Source organism: Calonectris borealis, chromosome 3, assembly GCF_964195595.1.
Source record: "Calonectris borealis chromosome 3, bCalBor7.hap1.2, whole genome shotgun sequence".
NCBI lineage: Eukaryota > Metazoa > Chordata > Aves > Procellariiformes > Procellariidae > Calonectris > Calonectris borealis.
The window spans coordinates 114,477,430-114,485,964 of record NC_134314.1 but is presented as its reverse complement, the minus strand read 5'-3'; the positions used below and the strand labels follow the sequence as shown (position 1 = coordinate 114,485,964).

At 62.3% G+C, this 8,535-nt stretch overlaps 2 long non-coding RNA genes across 2 annotated transcripts; both read left to right on the top strand.

Annotated features, from left to right (window-relative positions):
- Nucleotides 1-663: 663 nt before the first annotated feature.
- LOC142081455 (uncharacterized) lies at nt 664-1,326 on the top strand. Its single transcript, XR_012673332.1, has 3 exons — nt 664-809; nt 894-1,003; nt 1,171-1,326. It is a non-coding gene; the product is annotated as an uncharacterized LOC142081455 (long non-coding RNA).
- Nucleotides 1,327-2,763: 1,437 nt separating this feature from the next.
- On the top strand, nt 2,764-3,337 carry LOC142081454 (uncharacterized). Its single transcript, XR_012673331.1, has 2 exons — nt 2,764-2,898; nt 3,251-3,337. It is a non-coding gene; the product is annotated as an uncharacterized LOC142081454 (long non-coding RNA).
- The last annotated feature ends 5,198 nt before the right edge of the window (nt 3,338-8,535 follow it).

The following is an 8,535-nucleotide window of genomic DNA, read 5'->3' as shown; positions in this document are numbered from 1 at the left end:
CCACAGCTTGGAGGAGGGCAGGGCGAGGCCTGGGACAGGCTGTCCCGGTGGCACGCCGACTCTCGGGAGCCTCCCACCCGGAGCCGCGGCTCCGGCTGTTGCCTCCCTGCCCGTCCTGCCGCACCGCTCAGCACCGCGCTGCAGGCAGGGCAGGGCAGGGCAGGGCAGGGCAGGCTCCGGGAGCGCTGGCCTGGCGGTCTCCATTGAGGGGCTCTTGCTCTCTTTTCCTTTGCAGCAGCAGGGAGCGGCAGCAGCAGGAGGAGGGGGCTGCCCTGGCCCTTTGCTCTGCGGCGGAGCCCGGACGCTGCCCAGGCGCCAGGGCAGGCGGGCTCCGGCTGCAGCAGGGCGCTCTTTGGCCAGCCCCTGGCAGCCCTCTGCGGGGAGGACGGCACGCTGCCCCAGCCCGTCCAGGTAAGGCAGCCTGGACAGGGGGGCCCCAGCCCTCCCTCCGGCTGCTCCGGAGAGGCGGTGGGTGTCCCCAGGAGCTCCAGGGATGGGCGACTGCGCTCTTCACCCCCAGAACACGCTTCTGCTCCCAGCCCCTTTGCGGGGGAAAGGAGCTGGTTCTTGGGCAGAGCTTTGGCCCCGGCCACCGCTGTCAGAAGGCAGCTCTTCAGCCAAGCAACTGTCTCCTGTGTCTCCTTCAGGTGGTCCTGGATATCCTGCATCAGCAAGGACCATCAACGGAGGGGATATTCCGCCTAGCTGCCAGCGGGACGGCGTTTCGGGAGCTGCGGGAGGCCCTGGACAGCGGCGCAGACGTCGACCTGGGTAGCCAGCCTGTGCTGCTGCTGGCCGTCATCTTGAAGGTGAGCGCTTCTGACCTGCAGCTGGAAGAGCCCCTGGCTGGCCTGGACTCTTCAAAGGCTCACCGCGAGCCCTTGGCATTGCAGGACTTCCTGCGAAGCATCCCTGCCAAGCTCCTCGTGACAGACCTCTACGAGGACTGGATGGCGGCGATGCAGAAGAGCGTCAAGGAGGAGAAGGTGGAAGAGCTGAAAGCGTAAGTGTGGCCAGCAGCCTGCCTGTTGAGCAGGAGGCCTGACCGCTGGCTGAGAGCACCTGCAAAGCTGCGCAACACAGCCGCTGGCTCCCACCTGCCTTGGGCAAGCTTCGGGGACGGCTGTGGGCAGCAGCTGCTCTATTACCGTTGCGTTCCTGTTCCCTCAGGGTGGCCGAGAAGTTGCCTGCAGCCAACCTCCTCCTCCTCAAGCGCCTGCTGTCCCTCCTCCAGCACATCGGCCACAACGCCTCCACCAGCAGGATGAGCTGCAGCAACCTGGCCATCTGCCTGGGGCCAAACCTGCTGAGCCGAGCCAGCGAGGACCTGCTCCCGCTGGAGGCCATGCTGGAGGTGACTCAGAAGGTACGCTCTATTGAGCAGCCGGCTGCAGCCTTCCCGAACCATCAGAGCTCGGCTGGTCAGAGGTCCCTGGCTGCCTCCTCTCTTGAGCAAATGCCGGTGGGGCGGCTGCCTGGCAGAGCAGCCCCACAGCCACAGCCTTCTGCGCAGAGGCAAGGGTCAGGAGTGGGAGAGGCTGCTTGACACGTTTTCCGCCCCCTGTGCTGAAACCAAGGATGTGATGTGTGCAGGTGAAGGTGCTGGTGGAGTTCCTGATTGAAAACCATTGTGAAGTCTTTGGGGAGGAGACAACTGGCCTTTCCAGTCCCTCAGCTGAGGCGTCACCAGCGCCCATGGACAGATCCACAGGTATGAGGAGGGACTGAGGCTCATCACAGCCTCAGCAGAATGCTGGCGTAGGGCTTTGGGTGCGTTTTGGTTTAGCTGTTGTCCTCTTGCAAGAAATCACTTTGCTGCCCATGCTTTTGCTTTCCAGAACTGCCTTTAGAAGAGCAATGGGGCCCTGCAGGCGACGCAGACATGGAGCACCAGGCAAAAGCCTTCCTGGACACACCAGCCTCTCTGCTTGTCCTCCAGAAAGCAGCAGGGGCAGACACGGTGGCGGGATCGGAAACGGCAGAGGTATGGCAGGCCACAAACGCCGGGACAATGTGTCTCGTGTAGGAGGGTAGTTGCTGAGGAGTCCAAGTAGCTGCTGTGCCTCTTCCTGGCGTTCGAGCTCTTGTGGCTTTGTGTGGGGTTTTTTATCCTGCAGAATGATATGTGGTAAGTAAAACCGGAAAGGTGGTTTCTCGCATGTTAGGCACCTGCTTAATGAAAGGAAAGACCTACAAAACACCTAGAGAAAGGGAGATTTCAAAAGCAAAGCCTCCCAGCGCAGAAGGTGCTATTGCACCAAAGGGATATCCACCGAGCTCTGTCTGGGGAGGGCAGAAGAAACCCCGCAGAACGAAGCGGGCAAGCCTTTTCTTGCGTGGAGGGGGACCGCAGGCTCCCTGCTGAATGGCCCCCCCAAATTAACTGAGGGTCACACAGCCGTGTGAACATGGTGTTCCAAAGTGAGGCCCTTGGAAGAAAGGGCTCACGCAAAGCAGCCAAAGGGATCTTCTCTGGAGAGCTAAGGTAGCAATTTGCCAAACAGTCGCTTACTACTCCAGGGCGTCCCTTGCCAGCTGCTAACGCCAACATTTCTGTTCTAGGCACCCGTTGCTTTGCCTCCAAGCACCCCACAGACCACGGCAGACTCCCTGGGCAGCGCAGAACTAAAGGGCCTTTCAGAGGAGAGAAGGTAAAACGAGTCAGCTTTGGTGAAATCAAGAACTGATGCCAGTTGCTCCTGGCTTTCCCTATCTAATCACATTGTGGGATGGAAAGGTTTGCAGGCTCCCGCCAGGACAACGAAAACCAAGGAAAAAGAAAGAGACAAGAGGTCTGGGCAGACGAGCGGGAATGCCAACGAGCAAAGAAAAGAAGGAAGACAGAAAAAGACGGGGACTGAAGGAAAGCAGGAAGGTGCAGAAGGTCAGGAAGGCCAGGTGTGTACCAGGCTCTGCTGCCCATCTTTCCCAGCTCACAGCAAGGGACAGCGAGGGATGGTGCTGCGTGGGGTTTGGGAAGAACTCCATGGCAGCTCCCCGGGGGCTCCCCATCGAGCCCTGCTGCGTGGCACAGGGGCACCGGGCATCTCTGCACAGGCACAGGGCTCTGAGGGCATTACCCGTGGGGATAAGGCACCAAAGCCAGCCCATAGCCAATGCCAGCAACAGCTCTCTCTTCTGGGCCATAAAGAATTCCTCGTAAACGCTCTTCCCCAAAGAAAAGGGAACAAAATCCTGCCTCTTCCTGCCTCTAGGGATTTATCAGAGCTTTCTGACTCTGTCGTTGCAGGGGCTGATTTGTTTTCACCAGCTGAACCGCTGTGACTCCTGGGCCCCCACAGCTGATGTGCACAATAAAATGGTCTTTTCTCTCTTCTGACTGTGTCTGCCGAACGATATTGTGGAGTGGGGAGCTGTTGCTTTGTGATGAATGCTCGGGGAGGAGTTTGGGATCGTCCCTTGTGCCAGCATCCTTTCCAGCGGGCATCAGGCCTGAGTTGGGATGCTTTAGGAGTGAAAGCGAAGCACAGAGTCCTACAGGAGGGTGGAGTTTGGGAGGGACCTGTGGAGGTCATCTGCTCCAACCCACCTGCTCCAGCAGGCTCACCTAGAGCAGGTTGCCTGGGACCGTGTCCTGGTGAGATTTGGGTATCTCCTAGAAGCAGCGCCACGAGCTCAGAGCGAGGGCAGGACGTAGGCAGGGCACGGTGGCCAGGAAGGGCTGAAGGTCCTTCTGCAGCCACCGTCACCTGCAGCTTCCTGCCCCCTGCAGCCACCCTCCTTGCACACTGATTGTCGGGCAGTTTCTGCAGACCCCCCGCTAACTCATGGCAATGGTAGAGATTAACGTCCACTTGCTGGGCGGTATAAATGCGTCAGCTCACCCAAAAAGCTTTTGAAGCAGCTCCAGCAGCAGCCGGACTGCTGAGGCTTTTGTGCAAACCGGTGTGGTACAGGGGACGCCCGCACCTTGACGGAGGAGGAAGGATGAGCACTCTCACCGTCAGGAGGGAACTCTTTTGCTCACAGCTTGTTGTGGTTTAACCCTGGCTGGCGGCTGAGCACCACACAGCTGCTCGCTCACTCCTCACTCCCCCGCAGGGAGATGGGAGGGAGAATCGGAAGGGTAAAAGGGAAAATACCTCATGGGTTCAGGTAAAGACAGTTTTAGAATTAAAAAAAATTGTCAGAAAATAAAACCCAACCAAAAGGAAGGAGAGAGGAAAGTACAGTCCAAGAAAAACAAGTGATGCAAAGGAAAGCAATGGCTCCCCACCAACCGACCGATGCCCAGCCAGTCCCTGAGCAAGGGCAGCCCCCGCCAACCTCCACCCCCCACTTTTATTGCTGAGCACCACGTCATATGCTGTGCGATCCCTTTGGGCAGTCGGCGTCAGATGTCCCCGCCATGTCCCCTCCCAGCCTGCTCGCTGGCGGGGCAGTCTGAGGAGCAGAAAAGCCCTTGGCGCTCTGCAAGCGCTGCTCAGCAATAACTAACACACCCCTGGGTTATCAAGGCTGTTTTCGGCACCGATGCAGAACATAGCCCCGTACAAGCTTCGAGGAAGAAATTTCACGATTACGCTCATCATACGGTCCCATTTCAGGACTTCTTTTGCTCCGTCTTAAAACTCGCCTGGCCTTCACTACTGCTGCCACGGCAGCACTTCAGGCTGCTCTAGCTTCTGCCAATCCTCCTGGGGCATGACGGTCCTAGCAAGACCAGCCTTCAGACATCCCTGGCCCTGGAGACCTGGAGGAAAGGCTGGAGCAAAGAAGAGGTACCCTTAGTGCAAGAGGATCCACTTAGACCCTCAGGTGGCAGAGGAGGAGATTAGAGAACACTTAAGCCAAGTAGAGATGCTCAAGTCCCTGATGGGCCCCCATGGGCTGCACCCTCGAGTGCTGAGGGAGCCGGCAGATGGGCTTGTGAGGCCACTCCAAAAGGGAGCTGTGCCTGAGGACTGCAAGAAAGCAAACACCACACGGGCTGATGAGCACTGCAGTGGATGGAAGACTGGCTGAGCGGCCGGGCCGAGAGGGTGGTGCCCAGTGGCACCAAGTCTAGTTGGAGGCCAGGAACTAGCGGTGAAGCCCAAGGCAAGGGGCATTGGCAGCAGGTGGAGGGAGGTGGTCCTTGCCCTCTGCTGTGTCCTGCTGTGGTTTCCCCAGTGCAAGAGAGACACGGCCATACTGGAGAGAACCCCCAGGCCAGGGCCCCCCCAGGGCCCCTCCCACTTTCCGTTGGCCTCGGAATCTCGGTCCGTTGGAGCCAACAGCCACCAGAGACAGCAGGACGGAGCTGTGCTGGCACGCAGCAGCGCTGGGAGGAGGCAGGCTCTGGCCCAACAGCGCTGCCGCGGCACCGGCACCAGCACCCCGCTTCCCAGCCTCGCTGTCCACGCCTGGGCAGCCTCCTTGCTGCACGGCAAGGGTCCTCCTCTCCCGGGCAGGATGGGCCAGGCCAACTGCTGCTGCGGCTCCAGGTGGGCTCCCCCCATGGCTCGGGGACACGCGGGCACCCGCGGGCCCCCAGCAGCGGCCTTTCTCATGCCCGCCGCTCTCTGCTTTGCAGGGAGGCTCTCACCGATGCCGAGACGGTGCTGAGCGCGGACGTGCGGCTGACCCGGGGCCACAAGAGGAGCGAGAGGCGCCTTCTCCTCCTCCAGGAGGAACTGGTGGTCGCCAAGTTGCAGTAAGACCCCCAGAGCCCAGCTGCCTTTCCCCCAGCCCTGGCCCTGGCACCAGGGCAGGGACACCCTGACACCTTGCTGCTGGGTGCACCAATGTCCATCCCAATGGCAGGTGGGGGACAGGGCTCTTCCCGGGGGGACCCCAAGGAGGCCACCTCCAGCTCACTGCCTGCCTCTCCTCTGCAGACGTGGCACCACCCTGCGCCCACAGCTCCGCCTGCCCCTGGACCAGCTGTGGGTGCTGAGTGGTGGGAAGGAGGCAGCAGGGCAGGAAGAAGAGGAGGAGGCGGAAGGCAGCCATGAGGACAGCACCTCCATCGTCCTCGCCTGGCCCACCGGCTCCTGTGTTGCCACTTTTGCGTGAGTCGTGGTGCCGCGTCCCATGGCAGGGCACGAGAAGTTCCCAGCCATGCCCAGGCCATGCTGTGAATGGTCTCTGCTCCCCGTGCAGAGCCTGGGCAGGGAGCGGGCAGCACGCATGCAGGGAGGGATGGGGGGGCATTTCCACGTCCTGTATCCCCTGTCACCTCTTGGTGCCCAGAAGGGAAGGGCAAAAGCAGCGGCTCTGGCAGGAGAGAGGGAGCCAGGCCTTGGGCAGCGCCTCCGTCCTGCCCCACGGGGCTTCGTCCTGCCCCTGTGTCCTTCCCCACGGGGCAGGGCTGTGTGGGCGCCCGCCTCTGCCCACGGGCTGGGGGCAGCGGGATCTGACGCGTTTCTTCTTTCTTTCTGCAGCTCCCAGGCGCTCAAGGAGCTGTGGCTGGGCACGCTGCTGGGGTAAGCTGGGGGGATGCTCCAGGCACAGCCGGACAGGGGAGAGGTGCCCCCGTGGCTACAGGCAGCTCTCGGGCAGAGCTGTCTGACAAGAGGGAAGAGGCAGCTTGGGGCTCACGCAGCTCTCTCCCTGTCCCTTCCCGGTGCACAGGACACCAGAAGGAGCAAAGAGAGCCAAGGTGACCCGTCTGCCATCCATCAAACTCCTGGAGAAGGAGCTGAGCCGCCGCCATGCCGTGAGTTTCTCTCTGCTCTGGGCTCTGTCCTCGAGCACTTGTCCTGCAGCCCAGCATCAGAGCATCGCTGCTCACCTTCTGCCACTCCTTCTCTCTTGCCCAGTGGAGGACATTCAGCGCCAGGAGCCTGCGGAGGCTGATGGAGGGCCAGGCAGAGGTGAGAATGGCTGCCTTTCAGCCTCCTCTGGCTGTGCCGGGCTGTGCGGCGACTGGGGTGAGCTTGTGCAGGAGGGAGGGAGGGAGGTCCCATGGTGCCACTCGGGGAGCGGAGAGGGTTGGGGAGCCACCAGGAACGCCGGCACGTCCTCGCTGGCGGTGCTGGGAGGAAACCTGCTGCGCGGGGCAGAGAGCCTGGGAGGGCAGAGGGTCCCAGCTCTGCCGCGCTCAGGCTGCTGGTGCCGGGCGGCAGCTCGCCGGTGGCCCTTTCTGCTGCAGGGCTGCTCTCTAAGCGCAGCCTGGTTCTTGCAGAGTGATCCCACGCAAGGCCCTCCGACGGCCCCATCTGGCAACGGAGTGGGACTTTGCCACTCGGCAGGTGAGTTTTGGTGAGAAAGGCAGGGAGGGCCTTCTGTTCTCCTGAACTGGCACGTCTGCAGAAGTGAGGATGCTGCTGCTGCTGCCCTTCGCCCAGAGGCAGTTGGTGCCCATCACGCTGCAGCAGGAGAGAGCTGAGCCCTGGGGACCCTTTGATAGTGCCCAGCGCTCGAGGTCCCCAGAGCCCGGCGGATGGGTCCCCGCTCCTCGGCTGGAGCCGGCAGGAGCTGTGCTCACTTGTCCCTTGAGTGTCGCCATGCAGGTGTGGCACCCCAAGGGAGGACGTCACCTGGAGGAGCAAGGACACCCGCTGGGCAGCAGCCGCTGGACGTGGTTCTGCGGGGACACGCAGGCTCTGCTGCTGCCCACAGCTTGGAGGAGGGCAGGGCGAGGCCTGGGACAGGCTGTCCCGGTGGCACGCCGACTCTCGGGAGCCTCCCACCTGGAGCCGCGGCTCCGGCTGCTGCCTCCCTGCCCGTCCTGCCGCACCGCTCAGCACCGCGCTGCAGGCAGGGCAGGGCAGGGCAGGGCAGGGCAGGCTCCGGGAGCGCTGGCCTGGCCGTCTCCATTGAGGGGCTCTTGCTCTCTTTTCCTTTGCAGCAGCAGGGAGCGGCAGCAGCAGGAGGAGGGGGCTGCCCTGGCCCTTTGCTCTGCGGCGGAGCCCGGCCGCTGCCCAGGCGCCAGGGCAGGCGGGCTCCGGCTGCAGCAGGGCGCTCTTTGGCCAGCCCCTGGCAGCCCTCTGCGGGGAGGACGGCACGCTGCCCCAGCCCATCCAGGTAAGCCAGCCCGGACAGGGGGCCCCAGCCCTCCCTCCGGCTGCTCCGGAGAGGCGGTGGGTGTCCCCAGGAGCTCCAGGGATGGGCGACTGCGCTCTTCACCCCCAGAACACGCTTCTGCTCCCAGCCCCTTTGCGGGGGAAAGGAGCTGGTTCTTGGGCAGAGCTTTGGCCCCGGCCACCGCTGTCAGAAGGCAGCTCTTCAGCCAAGCAACTGTCTCCTGTGTCTCCTTCAGGTGGTCCTGGATATCCTGCATCAGCAAGGACCATCAACGGAGGGGATATTCCGCCTAGCTGCCAGCGGGACGGCGTTTCGGGAGCTGCGGGAGGCCCTGGACAGCGGCGCAGACGTCGACCTGGGTAGCCAGCCTGTGCTGCTGCTGGCCGTCATCTTGAAGGTGAGCGCTTCTGACCTGCAGCTGGAAGAGCCCCTGGCTGGCCTGGACTCTTCAAAGGCTCACCGCGAGCCCTTGGCATTGCAGGACTTCCTGCAAAGCATCCCTGCCAAGCTCCTCGTGACAGACCTCTACGAGGACTGGATGGCGGTAATGCAGAAGAGCGTCAA